This window comes from Ovis aries, chromosome 5 (assembly GCF_016772045.2).
Source record: "Ovis aries strain OAR_USU_Benz2616 breed Rambouillet chromosome 5, ARS-UI_Ramb_v3.0, whole genome shotgun sequence".
Classification (NCBI taxonomy): Eukaryota; Metazoa; Chordata; class Mammalia; order Artiodactyla; family Bovidae; genus Ovis; species Ovis aries.
The window spans coordinates 12,760,317-12,780,691 of NC_056058.1; the positions used below are offsets into that span (position 1 = coordinate 12,760,317).

General features: G+C 46.9%; 1 protein-coding gene and 1 non-coding gene across 10 annotated transcripts in view; one reads left to right on the plus strand and one right to left on the minus strand.

Moving 5' to 3' along the window:
• The window catches only part of TYK2 (tyrosine kinase 2), a 29,408-nt gene extending 28,363 nt beyond the window's left edge, over nucleotides 1–1,045 (minus strand). For 3 of the 9 annotated variants that reach the window (XM_027969626.2, XM_042249923.1, XM_042249922.1), the window contains exon 1: nucleotides 858–1,045. The gene's annotated coding sequence lies outside the window, so the exon portion shown is untranslated. Of the gene's footprint in view, nucleotides 1–446; nucleotides 628–857 lie in introns of all 9 variants that reach the window. The other 6 variants (XM_027969624.2, XM_027969625.2, XM_027969629.2 and 3 more) reach the window with 5 other exon arrangements.
• Nucleotides 1,046–16,669: 15,624 nt separating this feature from the next.
• LOC114115057 (U6 spliceosomal RNA) lies at nucleotides 16,670–16,776 on the plus strand. Its single transcript, XR_003589560.2, has one exon. It is a non-coding gene; the product is annotated as a U6 spliceosomal RNA (small nuclear RNA).
• The last annotated feature ends 3,599 nt before the right edge of the window (nucleotides 16,777–20,375 follow it).

A 20,375-nucleotide genomic window follows, 5' to 3' on the forward strand; every position in this document is an offset into this window, starting at 1 on the left:
ATAAATTGTAACTATGGTTATTTTTTTCTACCTTTTTAAAAACTAGAGTTATAAATCAATTAGGTTGTGATGGTTCAACACAGTTCTGTAGGTTACACATTAAGAATCTTGATACAGGCATGACCAAATAACAAATATGATAAAATCAAGCATGAAGTCATTATCATTAATTTTATAATCACGGTCGTTTCTCTCTTTCAGCCAATATTCCTGCTTCCCACATTTACCCCTACTAGTGACCCTGGTCCCTACTGGCTCCCTGAGCGGCGGAGGGGTTCTGTTCAGCTCTTTTCCTAACAACCTGGAACTTTTTGAGAGGCAGACCCAGGGTCCAGGCTTCCTGAGGTCTCCGAGTATTTCCGGAGAAGGACTGTCAGCAATTAGAGTGACGTTACTCATTTGAGACCGTGATGAGGGAAAAACAGAATATCGCAATTGCATAATACCGGATTTGTCAGGAATCAACTTCTCTCGGAGTCTGTTTCCTCATTTGGAAAATAGGCATAAAACAGTCTCTCTCTCAAAGGGTTGTTGGGAGGATTCAATAGCTTGAAGCAGAGAAAAGGCTCCGCGAGGGGCCTGGCAAACGCTTGGTAAGTGTTCGCAAAGTCGGACACGACTGACCTACTGAACAACAAGAAATGATTTTCTTTGAGAGAAGACCCTAGGGATCGGGCTTTTGTAGTGGCCATCTCCTCCTTCCTCATCCCCTCTGGGCACAGATCTAGCTTTGAAGATGAGGTCGAAGATGAGGTCTAAGCGAGGTCCGTAGCCCCCAACCCCCTAAGCACCCCCACCTCCCCGCCAGAAACCTCCAAACCCTGCTGGCAGGGGCAGGAACCGTGCTGTGTACCCACCCGGCATCGATCAGTCACAAGGCAGTGTGGGGGCTTCTAACCACCTCCTGCAAAGGGCAGTTCCGCCAGCTGCATCCTTCCCAATGATCTCCAGGGCGTGCTCCCTCGCGCCCCCTTCCAGACTCACCCTTTCCCCGGAACTCGCTGCAACCCGGGACCCCACCCCGACGCCCGGGGCAGCCGCCTCTAGATCGCCCCTGGAACAGCACCTCCCATTGGTCGCCTGAAACGGGCACATTCATTGGTCGCTGTCCTGCTCCGCCCCTTCACTACTACGGTGGCTCCCCTATTGGTTCAGGCTTCAAGTTTCGCTCAGCCTGGGGCGGGAGAGAGTAAACTCTGCGGCGCCGCGACTTCGATTACCCACGCAGGAGTGGATCCAAGCAAGTCAGGCTTCCAGAGCTTATCCTGGTGCAAGGTCAGATCGTCATCTCGGCCATCAAGGTTGCAGCTGGCTGCCATTCAGTCCTCTGACCCCGCTGCCATGTGGCCCTCCATTCCGTCCTGCCTCTCCTCCCTGTCTGCGTGGCCAGCCTTGCTTCTCAGAGCTGAGACACCCCACCAACCACCAACCACCCCCACCCCCGCCTTCTGGAGGAGGCATTCAGGGCCCACCCGCTCACATTCCTTTTCTGATCACCCATAGCCCTGACGCTGGGAAAGATTGAGGGCAAGAGGAGAAGGGGACGACAGGATGAGATGGTCGGATGGCATCACTGACTCAATAGACATGAGTTTGAGCAAACACTGCGAGATAGTCAAGGACAGGGAAGCCTGACGTGCTTCAGTTCATGGGGTGGCAAAGAGTGACTGAAGAACAACAACAACATCCTGTTCTCCGAGGCCTCTTTGCTCAAGGTAGCAGCTTGGGCGTCCCATCTGATCCAAGTTCTGATCCCTGCAAAACAAGTCGCTGCTATTTATATTTACAGAGAAGGCTGTGCACTCAGCGTTTTATACACATTATTTCATTTTGTTGCAGGAAGAGGGACCCCTTCCAGGGCCCCGAAAGTGGGCTCTTGTCTAACACTTGGAAATGAATTACCAAGGAGACATATGTACTGACAAAGCAAAAGACATTATTGGAAAGGGGCGCCCCGGGGGGGAAAGAGAGCAGCAGGGTAAGGGAACCCAGGAGAACTGCTCTGCTGCATGGCTGTCAGTCTCGGGTTTGATGGTGATGGGGTTAGTTTCTGGGTTGTCTCTGGCCAATCACTCTGACTCAAGAGTCCTTCCTGGTGGTGCATTCGTGGATCAGCCTAGATGAATTCTAGCAAGGATTCTGGGAGGTGGTCCGAGTATGTATTGGCATTTTCTCTCTCCTTTTGACCTTTCCCGAGTTCTTTCTGGTTGCTAGTAGTTTGTTAGTTCTCCATTCCTCCTGCTGTAAGATAACTCACTCAAGTAGTTACTATCAAGCCTGGCCAGGGCAGTCAGTGGGTTCCCCTAACAATCTGATGTTAGCAGTCTGGCATCTCTTATCCCCATTTCTCAGAGAAAGAAACCGCGGTACAGAGAGGTGACAAAGACTCTTTCCTTGCCCAAACTTTAGTCCTCTGAGCCTTCTTCTGTTTTTAAAAATAATTTTATTGATTTTTACTTTTGGCTATCCTGAGTCTTCACTGCTGCATGGGCTGGCTTTTCCCTAGTTGCGGAGGGCAGGGGCTACTCTCTTGTTGTGGTGTGCGGGCTTCTCATTGCTGTGGCTTCTCTTGTTGTGGAACACAGGCTCTGGAGTGCTTGGGCTTCAGGAGTTGCGGCTCCCGGGCTCTAGGGCACAGGCTCAATAGTTGTGCTGCTTGGGCTTGGTTGCTCTGTGACAAGTGCGATCTTCCCAGACCAGGGATCAAACCTTAATCTCCTGCATTGGTAGGTGGATTCTTAACTCCTAAGCCACCAGGGAAGCCCTGAGCCTTCTTGTTGACTACCCCTCAACCTTGGCCCCAGTCCTGTCTTTGTCCTGCACAGTCATCCCCTGACCCCTAATATCTGATCAGGTTTTTCAGTTTCCACCATTGATGTATAAATATTCATCCTCTCTTTAGCAAGAATCCTATGAGGTCAGTTTAGCAAGAATCTCCCTATCCTTTTTTTTTTTAAGGTTTATTTATTCATTTATTTATTTTGGGGATCAGCTAAGGGTTGCCCTTGCTGCTCGGGCTTTCTCTCATTGCAGAGCACGGGCTTCCCACAGCGCTGGCTCTAGGTGCTTGGCCTTCAGTAGTCGCAGCACATGGGCTTCAGTAGTTGAGGCTCTTGGGCTGTAAAGCACTGACTTAGTAGTTGTGGCACACTGGCTTAGTTGCTCTGCGCCATTTGGGATCTTCCTAGACTGAGGATCGAACCAGTGTACCTTGCATTACATGGTGGATTCCACTGGACCACCAGGGAGGCTCCCCTCCCACCCTCCCCCGTCACACCCTCATTCTGTTCTTTGCCTGGCAATCCCCAGATGTCTTGGCTGCATTCAGAGTTGAGCCCAGTGCTCTCCCCTTTTGCAGTCCCCCATTGCAGTTGTCCTGAATAGTCTCCCTTACCGTTTTGTGAGTCAAAAATATTGCCTGCCATATCTGTAAACAAAGGATATTGCAGTCATCCAGCCATCACATTGAATAGGAGCTAGATGGGCCTCAGGGTAAACGGCTGGTTTCTCCCCTGTGGATGGATACTCCAAATTAGCAGGAGACAGAAGAGCTAAGCTTTGCTCAGGTAAAAGATAGAGACCACATATTTCTCATTCTCCAAGTCATGGGTGGTGACTGCAGCCATGAAATTAAAAGACACTGCTTGGAAGAAAAGCTATGACAAACCTAGAGAGTGAATTAAAAATCAGAGACACCACTTTGCAGACAAAGTTCCTTATAGTCAAAGCTATGGTTTTTCCAGTAGTCATGTATGGATGTGAGGGTGGGACCATAAATAAGGCTGAGTGCTGAAGAACACATGCTTTTGAACTGTGGTGCTGGAGAAGACTCTTGAGAGTCCCTTGGACAGCAAGGAGATCAAATCAGTCAATGCTAAAGGAAATCAGACCTGAATATTCATTGGAAGAGCTGATGCTGAAGCTGAAGCTCCAATACTTCGGCCACCTGATGTGAAGAGACAACTCATTGGAAAAGACCCTCATGCTGGGAAAGAGTGGAGGCAGACTCATTGGAAAAGACTGTCATGCTGAGAAAGACTGAGAGCAAGAGGAGAAGGGGTGACAGAGGATGAAACTGTTGGATGGCATCACCGACTCGATGGACATGAATTTGAGCAAACTCTTAGAGGGAGTGAAGGACAGGGAAGCATGGCATGCTGCAATTCATGGAGTCACAGAGAGTCAGATACGACCTGGTGACTGAACAACAAGTCAAGGAGACCCCAACTATACATGCACAGAAAGGCTCCTTGGAGGTCAAAAAGGAGGGGGTGTCACCTCATAGTAAGTGACGTCAGCCTACCCCTAGGCCTCTTCACTGGAATCCATCTTGGCTAAGACATGCATGCACACATGGGAGGACTGAGATAAACCAAATATGTACTCAGAACCAGGCAAAGAAAGATTATTGGCCAAAGGAAACCTGGAAGACCTGCCCCATTAAAGTGATTCAACCTACCATAAGGGTGTGACTCTCTCTCTGAGCCTGCCTCTGTGTCTATCCACACATACTCCTTTTCCTTCCTAATAATCACTACTTGTTTCACTGCTTCCTGTCTCTATGTGGAAATTAATTTCTGCACACTTGACAGGCCAGGGCCTGATGGTCTTAGTGGTGAGAATTCAGCGTTCTCACTGCCTCAGGCCGACTTCAATCGCTGGCTGGGGAACCGAAACCCTGCCTTAAACCGCTGCAGGTGGAGGCTACTAGAGATCAGCGTCACAGCCGCACAGATGGTGAGCCCTGAGAGAACTCAGGATAGAAACAGGATGCCCACCATCCACCCGTCAGTCACTGCAATGCATGGGTGCATGCTAAGTCACTTCAATCATGTCCAACTCTTTGCGACCTTAAAGACTCTGTCCGTGGGTTTCCCCAGGCAAGACTACTGGAGTGAGTTACCATGCCCTCCTCCAGGGGATCTTCCTTACCTAGGAACCAAACGCGAACCTCTTACGAATCCTGCACAGGCAGGTTCTTTTCCACAAGCGCCACCTAGGAAGTCACTGCAGCCACCCTTGCAGAGATGCACCATGAGGAGACTCAGGATGAGAAAGCACAGGTCAGCTGAGGTACCTGTCAAAGGAATGATTTCAGTGAGCCCAGACTCTTGCATCTTCCCATACATAGAAAAGCATTAAACTCTTTAACTTGAGATATCTGATTTTCTTTTATTAACAATAACCTTGTTGTAAGAGCTTGAATATATCCTGGCTCCCCCCTCACCTCTTCAGAGCAATCTCTCAGAGTTAACTGAGATGCTGTGTCCCAGACTTCAGTCCTCAGTTTGTCTGCCAAATAAAATATAACTCTCAACTTTTAGGTTGTGCTTTTTTTTTTTTGTCCCAGTTGACAGTTTGTGTGTTTTTTTAATTGGAGTAGAGTTGCTTGTCAGTGTTGTGTTAGTTTCTGCTGTACAGCAAAGTGAATGTTATGCATATACATATATTCCCTCTTTTTTAGACTTCCTTCCCATTTAGGTCACCACAGAGCATTGAGTAGAGTTATCTGTGCTCTACAGTAGGTTCTTATTAATTATCTAGCAATAACTAATCCCAGTTTCCCAATTCATCCTACCCTCTTTACCCCCTTGGTATCCATAAGTTTATTTTCTATATCCGTGTCTCTATTTCTGCTTTGAAAATAAGTTCATCTGTACCATTTATGATAAGGGCAGAGTAAAGGGACAAAGTAGGTGATTAAATAGTTACCCCCACTAGGGGATTGTAAGTAGAAAAAATATGGGAGACCCCAGTAAGTTAATGGTCACTTAAGAAAACAGGTTTGCTTAACCACAAAACCAAGCAGGCTTGCTAAACCACAAAGCATGCAGTACAAACATGAGGCCAGCTTCAAAACAATAAAACAATGGCAGCATGAGACCCACAGCCTTCCCAGGGAGCTCAGCAAGGTCTAGGACATGCTTTCTGCACACATGAAAATAATAATTTATGGGAAAGTGACATTTCAAAGTAAATATCCCCATTGTACTGAAACCTGAAATAATTTTTCCATTATGTTATGACTTTCGGCTTAACCATGTGGGGACAAGAAAACATCCCTGCCCAGTCTGGACGAGGAGCTGATGATCAAAGCACAACACCTACTCAAGAATGAGGAAGTGGGACTTTGCTGGTGGTCCAGTGGGTAAGACTCTGCACTCCCAATGTGTCGGGCCCAGGTTCGATCCCTGGTTGGGGAACTAGATCCCGGGTGCTGCAACTAAGAGGGCCTGTGTGTGGCAGCTAAGACCAGGTGCAGCCAAATAAATACATAAATTAAAAAATAATAAATAACAAATATATGACTTTAAAAAAGAATGAGGAAGAAAGCGGTCTTTCCCCTCTCCTCACTTTTCCTTTGATTATAAAACTGTAGCCCACTAAGTTGAGGGGCTCGGCACCCTCTCACCTGCCCACTGGTAAGCTTTACAAGCATCCTATTCTAATAAATCACTTGGTATCCATCACTCTGACTTTTGCTGAATTCTTTTCTGCACCAAGACATAAAGGAGGACTGGTGATCTTCGGAACCAACCCCACCCCCCGAAACGCCACCTAAAAGTTTCGTTTAGTTAACGACTTTTAACAAGTGTCAGTATAAATTTTTCTTTAACAGAGGCTGAGGAAAGCTGAGCATCGAAGAATTGATGCTTTTGAACTGTGGTGTTAGAGAAGACTCTTGAGAGTCCCTTGGACTGCAAGGAGATCCAACCAGTCCATTCTGAAGGAGATCAGTCCTGGGTGCTCTTTGGAAGGACTGATGCTAAAGCTGAAACTCCAGTACTTTGGCCACCTCATGAGAAGAGTTGACTCATTGGAAGACTCTGATGCTGGGAGGGATTGGGGGCAGGAGGAGAAGGGGACGACCGAGGATGAGATGGCTGGATGGCATCACCAACTCGATGGACGTGAGTCTGAGTGAACTCCGGGAGTTGGTGATGGACAGGGAGGCCTGGCGTGCTGCGATTCATGGGGTCGCAAAGAGTCGGACACGACTGAGTGACTGAACTGAACTGAGGAACTTTTCCAGGTCCCAAAGCACCAAAGGGCAGAGCCAGGTTTAATTCTGAAGTTGGAGCCATAACAGCTGTGGCCAAGAGCATGTGACTACTCTTCTCAGTCTGAGAAAACGGGGGAAAACAGACCCTTTTTCACAGGGCAGCTATGGAGATTCAGTGTGAAGTTGTAAACAGAACTTAGCCTAGAACCTGGAGGATAGTGAATGCTGGGAACTTGGGGATTGGGGAATTAATAGTGATTCACCCTGACAAGAGAATCATTTGCAGCTGGGGAAAAAAAAAAAAAGCAGAATTCTGTATTGGTATGGTGACATCTCCAGAGTGTCTGTATATTTCCTAACAGAGAATGAAATATATAGAACATATAGAATAGGACTTTCCTGATGATCCAGGGGTTAAGGCTCCCTGCCTTCACGGGTCCTGGTTTGATCACTAGCCAGGGAACTAAGACCCCACATGCTGAGTGGCATGGCCAGAAAGAAAGTGTTAGGTAGTTAGAATAGGAAAAGGAGTCCAGAATGGCGGTGGCTAAACGATAAGGAAGAGAAAAGCACGCAAAAATAGAACAAAGGGAGGTCTGAGGACCGGAGTGAGGACTTCAGGGAGAACAAACAGCACTCCTGGCTGGCCCGATTTCCACAGGGCAGGCCTGGGGCTTGGGGGGACATAAAAAGAGGAGCCAAAGGGCTGAGGGGCAGAGAGCCCCCACCACCACCACTCCGCGCGTGCGCTGAGGTGCTCATTGCTTCGAGACTTTGGGTCAACATGCCTTCACACCTGGAGGATGGATATTCCTGTTATTATCTAAATAAAATAGAGCTGTAACACTGATTTGTCTAAGAGCCATAACACGATCTGTCCAAGACCCGAGAACCGTGACACGCAGAGGGCTTTAATGTCCGTCACTCCAAATCTTTGTTGTGATGAAACAAAACCGAGGAGCATACGCTTGCCTGACAAAAGAAAAAGAATATATACAATAAAAAGAATGTACTGTATTTTCTTGTGTTTGCTCAGCCCACCTATGGAAGAACTCAAGAGAAATATAGAAATATTGGTTAGTTCAAGGGAAAAATTTTCAGAAAATCTCAGGAAGGACTTCCCTGGGGGTCCAGTGATTAGGACTCTGTGCTTCCATTGCTGGGGGTGCGCATCAATCCCTGTGGAGAACTAGGATCCTACATGACCCGTGGTGCGGCAAAAACAAAACCAAAAAACCAACAGCAAAAATCAAAATGCAGAAAAGAAATCTCACGTTTCTCTCACACCCATCTTTGGTTCATCAGCAAAATCTCACCCCACTTGGTCCAGTCCCACCATCACTCTCCTGAACCAATGAAGTCGCTTCTATCAGGATCTGAGGCTCCTCCCCCTGCCCCGCCCACCCCCACCTCAATCTGGCCTCCCTGCAAGGCCCGCAGTATTTGTGAGCATCTGAGCACAATCTCTTATCCTTTATAGATATGAGTGATCAGGCTCAGAGCCTGATTGTATGGGTTACAGCATTGTAACACCATTTAAATGCTAACCTGGCAGCTCAGATGGTAAAAAATCTGCCTGTCATGCAGGAAACCCGGGTTTGATCCCTGGGTCGGGAAGATCCCCTGGAGAAGGGGATAGCTACCCACTCCATTATTCTGGCCTGGAAAATCCCGTGGACAGAGGAGCGTGGTGGGCTACAGTTCATGGGGTCGAAAAGAGTCGGACGTGACTGAGCGACTAACACTTTCACCTTAAATGCTAAGGATCTCTTATGCAAAGGTGAGAGCACTGACTGGGGAGGAGGGGGTCCTAGAGGTTTGGAATGAGAATATTGGGCAGACACAGATGGGCCTGAGAAGGGAACTTCCCTGGCGGTCCAGTGGTTAAAACTTCAAACTCCCAGTGCAGATGGCAAAGTTTCAATCTGGTTGGGGAACTGAGATCCTGCATGCCGCACAAGGCAGCCAAAAAATTAAAATAAAATAGAAGATGAGCCTGAGAACTTTGACCCATCAATACCCTTGTCTGAGGGAGTTGGCCCTTCCTTGTGTGATACGGTGACATGAGAAGAAATATATATTGATCTTCATCCCTAATTCCTGGCACAGAACTTTGACAATTCTTGAAACTTCCTGAGCGAAAGAGGTGATAGCATCGTGATTCACTGTAGCATTTGGCTGTAGTCACTGGCTCAGAGCTCCTAAAACCTTTCCAATATCTTGACTGATAGAGGTGAAAAGAACATCTTTTGTGTTTCATAATAAGCCTGTGCAACCATACCTAAGTTTATGCCAATGAGGTGACATAGCTAAATCTGGAGATGATCATACTCAGCGAAGTAAGTCAGATAGAAAAAGACAGATATATGATATCCCTCATATGTGTGCCGTGCTTAGTCACTCAGTCGTGTCCAGCTCTTTGTGACCCCCATGGGCTGTAGCCCACTGGGTTCCTCTGCCCACGGGGAGTCTCCAGGCAAGAATACTGGAGTAGGTTGCCATGCTCTCCTCCAGGGGATCTTCCCAACCCAGGGACTGAACCTAGGTCTCCCTCATTGCAGGGATATTCTTTACCATCTGAGCCACAGGGAAGCCCTTGGAAAATATGTGGAATATAGTTGGAATCTTAAAAAAAAAGAAGAAGAAAGATACAAATGAACATATTTACAAAACAGACAGACTCACTGACTTAAGAGAAGGAATTTATGGTTCTAAGGGGAAGTGTTGAGCGGAGGGATAGATGGGGTGCTTGGAAATGATATGTACACACTGCTGTATTGAAAACAGCACAGGCTCAGTAGCTGTGGCTCATGGACTTAGTTGTTCTGCAGCACAAGGAATCTTCCCTGCCAGGGACTGAACCCGTGTCCCCTGCATTGGTAGGTGGGTTCTTAACCCCTGAACCACCAGGGAAATCCTAAAATTAAAAAAAAAATTTTTTTTTAAAGAAAACTTTGGGACCTCCATGGTGGTCCAGTGGTTAAGACTCTACACTCCCAAATGCACAAGCCACAATTAAAGATGTCACATTCCTTGACAAAGATCCTGCATGCAGCAACTAAGACCTGGCACAGCCAAGAAAATAAATATTTTACAAAAGAAGAAGAAGAAAGAAAATTTTCATGAGCTTCACGATAGGCCCTGGAGAAGGAAATGGCAACCCGTTCCAGTATTCTTGCCTGGGAAATCCCATGGACAGAGGAGCTTGGGGGCTACAGTCCACGGGGTCACAAAGAGTCAGACATGACTGAGTGACTAACACACACTGTAGGCCCAGTGTTTAAATGAGAACAACAACAAACCAAATACCCAGGCCCAGAACCCTCAGCCCTCCCAGAAGCTACTCATTCTGAATCTGCAAGCCTATTTTCCTGTTTCCTTCACCAGCTACATTTGCTTAGCAGCCTTTATGAGAGTCTACTTCACTGGAACTTTCTTTGAGCACTGATTTTTAAGGCCTGACTTCCATTCTAGAATGTCAGCTCCACAAAAGAGTGGGATCTGTGTGGTTCCCCCCAGTGTCCTCAGGACCTGTAACGGTGCCTGGCACCCTTAGGTGCCAAGAAGCTGGTGGAGTGAATGATCTCCAGAGACATGTAGGCCCTGGGCAACTGTCCTGCCCCACTCGGGAAGAGCTGGCCATGGCCTTCCACCTCAACTTCCTCTTTGCCACTAGCACCGCACAGTAGCAGGAAATGGAGTGGGCCAGATTCTTCAACAGCCAGCCCCAGCGTGATGAGATGGGGTGGCCTCTGCTGGGCCCAGAGGCCAGACCAACAGGAATTGTCAGGTGGGGTGATTAATAACATCAATGAAAGTGAAAATGTTAGCTCTCCAGTTGTGCCTGACTCTTTGCAACCCCATGGACTGTAGCCCGCCAGGCTCCACTGTCTATAGGATTTCCCAGGCAAGAATGCTGGAGTGGGTTGCCATTTCCTTTGCCAGGGGATCTTCCTGACCCAAGGGGTCAAACCTGGGTCTCCTGCATTGCAAGCAGACTCTTTACTATCTGAGTCACCAGGGAAGCCCAATAACAATAATAGTAATAAACCCAGTCATAACAATAAACTCTAATAATAGTTTGCATTTTCCCAGCCTGGATGCCAGTTGGGCTCAGGCCTAGGTGCTAAGAATTTTTTGAGCTCTCTCAGATTTTTTTTAATGTTTACTTATTTAATTTAATTTAATTTATTTGGCTGTGCCCAGTCTTAGTTGCCTCATGTGGTACCTTAGTTGCTCAGTTGTGTCCCACTCTTTGTGACCCTATGGACTGTAGCCTGCCAGGCTACACTGTCCATGGGATTTCCCAGGCAAGAATACTGGAGTGGGTTGCCATTACCTTCTCCAGGGGATCTTCCCAACCCAGGCAGGCAGACTCTTTACAGTCACTAGAGAAGCTCTGTGACCAGGGACCAACCACAGGTCCCCCACATTGGGAGTTTGGGGTCTTAGCCCCTGGACTACCAGGGAAGTCCCTCAGGTTCTTTAAAGTGGGACCAGCACACCGCTCGACAGCTGGAGAGAAAAGAGGCCACGGACGCCACTGGCAAAGCTCACAGGCAGCCCCTCATGCCCGTGACCTCTTTGCTGAACTCCTACATCACAGTGGGGGTCCAGACCCAGCACAGAAGCTCTGGGTTACCCCACCAACTATGGGGGTTTGCCTAGAAGTGAGGGGGAGTTCCCAGACCAGGGACTTTCCAGGCTAAACTTGAGACAACTAGTCACCCTGCCCCAGTGGGTTTTTTTAGGAGGAAGCTAGAACGGGGGGATTCCCTAGACTCATCGGTCTTATGGGACCTTCCTAGAGCTCCCACCAAGCCTGGGAAAAGTCAAGGGCTGATAAATTAAAAACAAAAATCCCTTTGTGTCTTTTTGAATGGGAGGGTTCAGGGAACAGTCAGCCTCCTCCCCCAAATAACCTTGACATGGGTTTAGAATCCCTCTAAGGAAACTCCACACCCTTCTCTGTGTATGTGTGAATACATGGCCTCTTAAACTTTCTCATGAGGAGCCACAGGCAAGTTCATTTTGTGCTGGTTTCCAGAAGCAAGGGGGCTTCCCTGGTGACTCAGTGATAAAGAATCCACCTGCTAATACAGGGGATGTGGGAGCCGCGGGTCGGGAAGATCCCCTGGAGGGGGAAATGGCAACCCACTCCAGTTTTCTTGCCTGGGAAAATCCCAGGGGCAGAGGAGCCTAGTGGGCTACAGTCCATGGGGTCGCAGAGTCAGACAGGACTGAGCATGCACCCAAACAAGCAAAGAATTTAAAACAGAGCCAGGTGCAGACCAAGTGCTATTATCTTCTTTATTGCACAGTATTTCTTAGAGATCTTTCTTTTGCACTGTGTGTAGATTTTCACCCCCGTGCCACGCAGCTTGTGGGCTCTTAGTTGTGCGTCACTGTTGTCACTTAGTCGCTGAGTCGTGTCTGACTGTTTTTTTGACCCCATGGACGATAGCACACCAGGCTCCTCTGTCCATGGAATTTCCCAGGCAAGAATACTGGAGTGCATTCCCACTGATCAGGGATCACGCCTGGCCCGCGGCAGTGAAAGCACTTCCTAACCACTGGACCAGCAGGAAATTCTCCAGAACTATTTTAGTATGACATATTTCAGGCATCCAAAAGTTCAGTTCAGTTCAGTCGCTCAGTCGTATCCGACTCTGCAACCCCACGAACCGCAGCACACCAGGTCTCTCTCCATCACCAACTCCAGGAGTCCACCCAAACCCATGTCCATTGTGTCGGTGATGTCATCCAACCATCTCATCCTCTGTTGTCCCCTTCTCCTGCCCACAATCTTTCCCAGCATCAGGGTCTTTTCAAATAAGTCAGCTCTCTGCATCAGGTGGCCAAAGTACTGGAGTTTCAGCTTTAGCATCATTCCTTCCAAAGAAATCCCAGGGCTGATCTCCTTCAGAATGGACTGGTTGGATCTCCTTGCAGTCCAAGGGACTCTCAAGAGTCTTCTCCAACACCACAGTTCAAACGCATCAATTCTTCGGCGCTCAGCCTTCTTCACAGTCCAACTCTCACATCCATACATGACTACTGGAAAAACCATAGCCTTGACTAGACGGACCTTAGTTGGCAAAGTAATATCTCTGCTTTTGAATATGCTATCTAGGCTTTAGCAATACGTGAACCGTGAACTTCCAGATGTTCAAGCTGGTTTTAGAAAAGGCAGCGGAGCCAGAGATCAAATTGCCAACATCTGCTGGATCATGGAAAAAGCAAGAGAGTTCCAGAAAAACATCTACTTCTGCTTTATTGACTATGCCAAAGCCTTTGACTGTGTGGATCACAATAAACTGTGGAAAATTCTGAAAGAGATGGGAAAACTAGACCACCTGACCTGCCTCTTGAGAAATCTGTATGCAGGTCAGGAAGCAACAGTTAGAACTGGACATGGAACAACAGACTGATTGCAAACAGGAAAAGGAGTACGTCAAGGCTGTATATTGTCCCCCTGCTTATTTAACTTCTATGCAGAGTACATCATGAGAAACGCTGGACTGGAAGAAACACAAGCTGGAATCAAGATTGCCGAGAGAAATATCAGTAACCTCAGATATGCAGATGACACCACCCTTATGGCAGAAAGTGAAGAGGAACTCAAAAGCCTCTGATGAAAGTGAAAGAGGAGAGTGAAAAAGTTGGCTCAACATTCAGAAAACGAAGATCATGGCATCCGGTCCCATCACTTCATGGGAAATAGATGGGGAAACAGTGGAAACAGTGTCAGACTTTATTTTGGGGGGCTCCAAAATCACTGCAGATGGTGACTGCAGCCATGAAATTAAAAGACACTTGCTCCTTGAAAGAAAAGTTATGACCAACGTAGATAGCATATTCAAAAGCAGAGACATTACTTTGCAACAGAAGAAGCCGCCGCAATGAGAAGTCCATGTACCACAACTAGAGAAAAGCCCGAACAGCAATGAAGACCGAGCACAACCAAAAATAAATTAAAAATAAATAAGTGAAATGTTTTTAAAGTTTTAGAAAAGAAAAGGAAAGGAAATCCCTGAGACTTCCCTAGTGGTCTAGTGGCTAAGACTCCATGCTTCTAACGCAGGGGCCCTAGTTCAATCCGGGTCAGGGAACTAGGTCCCCCATGCTGCAACTACAAATCCCACATGCCACAACCAAGACCAGACACAGCCAAATAAAGAAATAAATTTTTTTAATCAGCAAGAAATGGTGTTGGTGAAATGGACAAAGGTGGTCAAAAGGTACAAGCTTCCAGTTATAAACTAACTAAGCCCTGTGGATGTACTGCACAGTGTGATGATTAATGATACTGTATTGTATATTTGAAAGTTGCTACTCTGAATATTCACTGGAAGGACTGATGCTGAAGCTGAAACTCCAATCCTTTGGCCCCTGATGCAAAGAGCTGACTCACTGGAAAAGACCCTGATGCTGGGAAAGATTGAGGGCAAGAGGAGAAGTAGGCAACAGAGGATGAGATGGTTGGATGGGGTCACTGACTCAATGGACATGAGTTTGAGCAAACTCCGGGGGATGGTGAAAGACAGGGAGGCCTGGCGTGCTGCAGTCCATGGGGTCGAAAAGAGTCAGACAGGACTGAGCTGCCAAACAGCAACAAGAAGATGGAAGATCTTAAAAGTTCTCATCACAAGAAAAAAAATGGGTATCTCTGTATGGTGACGGATGTGAACTGGATTTATAGTGGTGATCACTTCACAAGGTATACAGACGTCAAATCCTTATGTTGTTCCTGAAACTAACATAGATGGTCTGTATCGATTATATCTCAGTTTTCTAAAACTTAAAAAAAAAATTGTATTCAATCCACTCAGGTCAAAAAACAAAACAGCATCCAGCCCATGGTGGGTCTCAGAGTTCCACTCTCCGTTTTCATTCCTGGAGGGAAGTGGATGTTTCCCCTTCCACCCTCTAAAGCAATGAGGAAGGGTTGCTTTTCATTTCATCAGTACATACCTCTTGAGCACCTACTGTATGCTCGGCCCAATTCTAGGTCCTGGGAACAGAGTAGAGAGTAGATAAAATTCCCTGCACGTTTAGGTGGGACAACAGCCAAGAATGAGGATAGACAAGTAAAAATATATAGCGTAGTGGATGGTGACATGTTATAGAAGAAGCAAATCAAGGAAGGAGACGATGTCATTGGAGGTCTGGGGGTTCTAGATCCATCTTTCTGATCTGTGGGAGCTGAGGCGGAGCCACATGGATGTCAGGGCAGAGTGTACCAGGCAGGGGGAAGAGCTGAGGCCAAGGTCTGGAGGAGACACTGTCCTTGGACTTGATGTAATTCCTATCTGTCTGTTGGGCCCCCTAACTTGCTTGTTCATTGGAGTTCCTGTTCCTGAATTTCACCCATCTAGGTGTGAATCGCTCTCTTTAGCTTCACTGCTCTATCAAGCAGTGTTGTACACATTGGTGTTTAAGTGCATGCGCTCAGTCACGTCCAACTCTTTTGTAACCCCATGAACTGTGGCCCACTAGACTGCTCTGTCCATGGAATTTTCCAGGCCAGAATACTGGAGTAGGTTGCCATTTCCTCCTCCAGGGGATGTTCCCGACCCAGGGATCCAACCCTCGTCTCCTGCATTGGCAGGGGGATTCTTTACCACGGAGCCACCAGGGAAGCCCCATTATACACTTTAATAGGCCATGGATAGTTGTGTGAGTTCCAATTTTGTGTTTTCAATGGCTCCGGGAAACAAGCTGATCCTGCTCTTCTTTTCCTTTCAATGTTTTTTAAAAATTATTTTAGATAATTATTTTTAAATAAGTAATTCATTCACAAATTTCTAAATCAAAAAGGCACAAAATGGGTTTGAGGACAAGTCCCCACTCTGCTTCCAGGCTCCTGACATCCAACTCATTACTGAATTCAAAACTTGCTTATGGTTTAGTGGTTCCTCAAAAATGATTAACATGTGATCCAGCAATTGCACTTCTGGGTGTATATAACAAAGAAAGCAGGAACTCAGAAAGATATTTGTACATCCATGTTTTTATTTATTTATTTTTACTTTACAGTATTGTATTGGTTTTGCCATACATTGACATGAATCTGCCATGTTTTTTAAAAAAATATTTGTTTGACTGTGTTGGGGTCTCAGTTGTGGCATGGGGGACCTAGTTCCCTGGCAAGGGATTGAACCCAGGCCCCCTGTGTTGGAAACTCAGAGTCTCAGTCCCTGGACCACCAGGGAAGTCCCTGCACCTCCAGAGTTCATAGCAGCATTATTCACAGCAGCCAAGAATTGGACGCAACCCAAGTGTCCATCAGCGGATGAATGGACGGACATACTGTGATGTATTCTACAATGGATTATAAAGCCTTTTAAAAAAAGAGAGGGAGAGACCTTCTGACACACACTGCTCCATGGATGAATCTTGAAAACTCTATGTTGAGTGAAATTAGCCAGGCACAAAGTTACAGATATTTCAGGAGTGAGGAGTTAAATGTTTAATGGGTACAGAATTTCTCATACTTAACACCACTGAACTGTACCCCCTCAAAGTAGTTAAAATGAGGATTTCCCTAGTGGTCCAGTGGTTGAGACTCTTTGCTCCCACTGAGTAGGGGGCTGCAGTTTCCATCCCTGAGTAGGAAAGTAAGATCTCGCATGCCACGTGGCGTGGCCAAAAAAAAAGATTAGCAAGCTCACTTCAGCAGCATGTATACTAAAATTGGAAAGATAGAGAGAAGATTAGCCTGGCCCCTGCACAAAGGTAATATGCAAATGCCTGAATAATTCTATGTTTAAAAAAAAAAAAAAAGAAAGAAAAAAAAGATAGGGAGATGAGCCTAGTGGATTCCAGGTAATCACAAAAGTCCTTAGGGACTGCCTGTGACTCAGTGGCAATTAACCTGCTTGCCAATGCAGGAGACGTGGGCTCAATCCCTGATCCAGGGTGATTCCCTCATACCGTGGAGCAAGTAAGCCCATGCACGACAATTACTGAGTACATCTACTGAGCCCACATGCTACAGCTACTGAAACCTGTGTGACTAGAGCCTGTGCTCCACAAAAAGAGATGCCCAGGCACCACAACTAGAGAGTATCCCCCACTTGCCACAACTAGAAAAAGGCCTCACAGCAATGAAGACCCAGCACAACCAAAAATAAATAAGTAAATAAAAATAAAAACCATACTTTTTTTTTATTTTTTAAAAAGGTCTTACAAATGAAACAGGAAAGCAGAAAAAGAGGTCAGAGTGACATGGTTGATGTCATCTTTGTCATTTTTTTTTTTTTTTTTGAGGTGGGTAGGAATTTGTTTACTTGGTTGCACTGGGTCTTAGTTGCAGCATATGAGATCTTTACTTGTGGCATGTGGGATCTAATTCTCTGACCAGGAATCGAACCTGAGCCCCTCTGCATTAGCAGCTCAGAGTCTTAGCCACTGGACAGCCAGGGAAGGCCCCATCTTTGCCATCTTTGAAGATGGAAGGAGGTAGCTGTGAGCCAAAGAATGGAGGCAGCCCCTAGAATTTGGAAACAGAGGAAATGGATCCTACCCAGAACATCCAGAAGGATCACAGCCTTGCTAGTGCCTAGATTTCAGCACAAAGAGACCCAAGTCAGATTTCTGATCTGTGCAAGTAATCTGTTTGTGATGAAGCCACTAAATGTGGTGATTTGTTACAGCAGCTCCAGAAAGTGAATCCACTCTGTTGGTCTCCTACCCCACTCACATCATCACACTTTAAAGTATATATATTTATTTATTTTTGGTTGCACTGGGTTTTCGTGTTGCGAGTGGACTTTCCCTATTTGTGGTGATCCAGGGCTACTCTTCCGTTGCAGCGGGTGGGCTTCCCATTGAAGTGGCTTCTCCTGTTGCAGAGCCCAGGCCCTGGGCGCAGGGGCTCAGTAGCTGTGGCACACAGGATTAGTTGCTCCTCTGCTTGTGGGATATTCCTGGATCAGGAATTGAACTGGTGACCCCTGCGTTGGCAAGCAGATTCTTATCCACTTTGGCAAGCAGATTCTTATCCACTGTTGTTGTTTAGTCGCTAAGTCATGCCAGATTCTTTGTGACCTCATGGAATGTAGCCTGCCAGGCTCCCCTGTCCATGAGATTTCCCAGGCAAGGATACTGGAATGGGTTGCCATTTCTTTCTCCGGAGGATCTTCCTGACCCAGGAATTGAACCCAGGTCTTCTGCTTGGCAGGCGAATTCTTTACCACTGAGCCACCTGGGAAGCCTTCTTATCTGCTGTACCACTAGGGAAGTCCCCATCATTACACTTTGTTTAGTGAAACATTTGGGTGGGATTCTGTTTGCCGCTAAGACTCAGCCAATCCTGCTTCTGGGAGCTTACTCTTTAGGTAGGATGCCTGCCCTTGTGAGCAATGGTGCAGGAGGGTACTCCTCTCTGCGTTGCTTGTAAAAGTAGACGAACAAACCGGCAAGCGTTAATTCAAAAAAACTGTTGGTGAAATAAATGCTGAGATGAGCACAGACTACCAGAGTAGAAAGAATGAGGAAGTGCCGATGGACTGATAAGAAAAGAGCTGCGGGGTCACAGGGTTCAGTGAAAAAAGGAAGATGTGTCACTGACTGCAGTGTGTCCTGCTTTGTGTAGAAAGGAACGGAAGGGATAAATTACATTTGATCTTACAAAGAAAAACCCTGGAAGAAGTCACAAGACACCAGAGACAATGGGTTTCCGTGGTTGGGGGCAGGGAACTGGGTTTTTTTGTTTTTGCCCTGACTTGCCGCCTGTGGGATTAGTGTGTGTGTGTGTGGCTGTGCTGGGTCCTTGTTGCTGGGTGGGCTTTCCTCTAGTTGCAGCAAGCAAGGGGCTGCTCTCCAGTTCGCTGCCTGGGCTTCTCTTGCTGCAGAGCACAGCCTCGAGGTGTACTGGCTTCAGCAGTTTCAGCACCTGGGCTCCGTAGCTGCGGTTCCCAGGTTCTAGAGCACGGGCCCAGTGGTTGTGGTGCATGGGCTTAGCTGCTCCACGTCGTGCCTGGTCCATCTTCCTGGATCAGGGATTGAACCCTAGTCTCCTGCATTAGCAGGCATTCTTTACCACTGAGCCACAAAGGAAATGGGGCATCTGGGATCTTGGTTCCCCAACCAGAGATGGGACCTACACCCTCTGCAGTGTAGGCCCAGAGTCTTTAAGAACTGGACTGCCAGGAAAGACCCTTTACTGTGTATCTCAATATCATTTGATGTTTTAAATGTTAAACAGTGCTAGGGTGAGGTACATGTGACATGAAAACAAAGAGGTCACAAACTCAGTAATCAAGATAAATATTTTAATGTAATATTTTCCAAAAACACCATTAATGTGAAAAAAAAATCCATGATGAACAAAACATTGAAATTTTAAGTCAAGGATCAGTAACAGCAGTGCTGAGTTGTACTGGAGGCCGAGGTGAAAGGAAATACCAGAAATACAGATTCTACCTCTGAAAGTTTTCGTGGTAAAGAATTTAAAAGTTCACAATTTTGAAATGATCTCAGATAAACGGGGTTTAGGAGGGTCTCCCCAATCCTCTAATCCCCCACCTGCCGTTTTAAAATACTTTAAAAATCTTTATTTTTCAGCCATGTATGTGGCGTATGGAATTTTAGTTCCCAGACCAGGAATTGAATTCGTCCCGTTTCCTGCCCCCGCCAACCCCCAGCCCCCAACTGGAAGCACAGAGTCCCAACCATTGGACCACCAGGGAAGTCTCTGCCTTTTTAATCTCTATGACTTGTTTGCAGTTCACTATTGCCCTCTGGTGGCAATCACCTTGGGCACAAAGACATTCACCGAGGGCCAGAATCTGAGGGTTGCTGGGATCATTTTAGGACCAAGACTCTGTCTGTGTCCGAGTGGTGCTCACAGCATAAAAGAGACAGCGATACACAGGCTGGCAAAGCCAGGCAGGTGAAGAAGCAACATGGCTAGATGTGAGGGATGACTCAAAAGGCGGGTCAAGGAAACTTCCGTGAGGAGGTACCAGAGCTCTGGTCAGGCTGAGCAGCACTGGCCAGGTGGTGGTGTCTCCCAAAAGAGGTGGCTAGTGGGCTTCAGCTGGATTCTCGATTACCTCATGTCTTAAAAACTGTGTCCTTGTTTATAATATTATTCTTTAAGTCTTTCCTGGGGCCCAAATATTACTTTGTAGAGGAAGACTGCAGGGAAGGGTGTTCAGGGTGAGGGACAGGGACATGCCAGGGCCCAGATCTGGAGCATCCACCAGGTGCTATGCGCACCTGCTCATCATCTCTCACTCACTCATCACAACCCTGGGAAGAAGGCACAAACATTTCTATCACTATACAGAGATGAAGGCTGAGGCTGATTAAGCTGTTCAAGGTCACACTGATAGAGAAGCTTAAAGTGCTCAAGGAGCAGAGA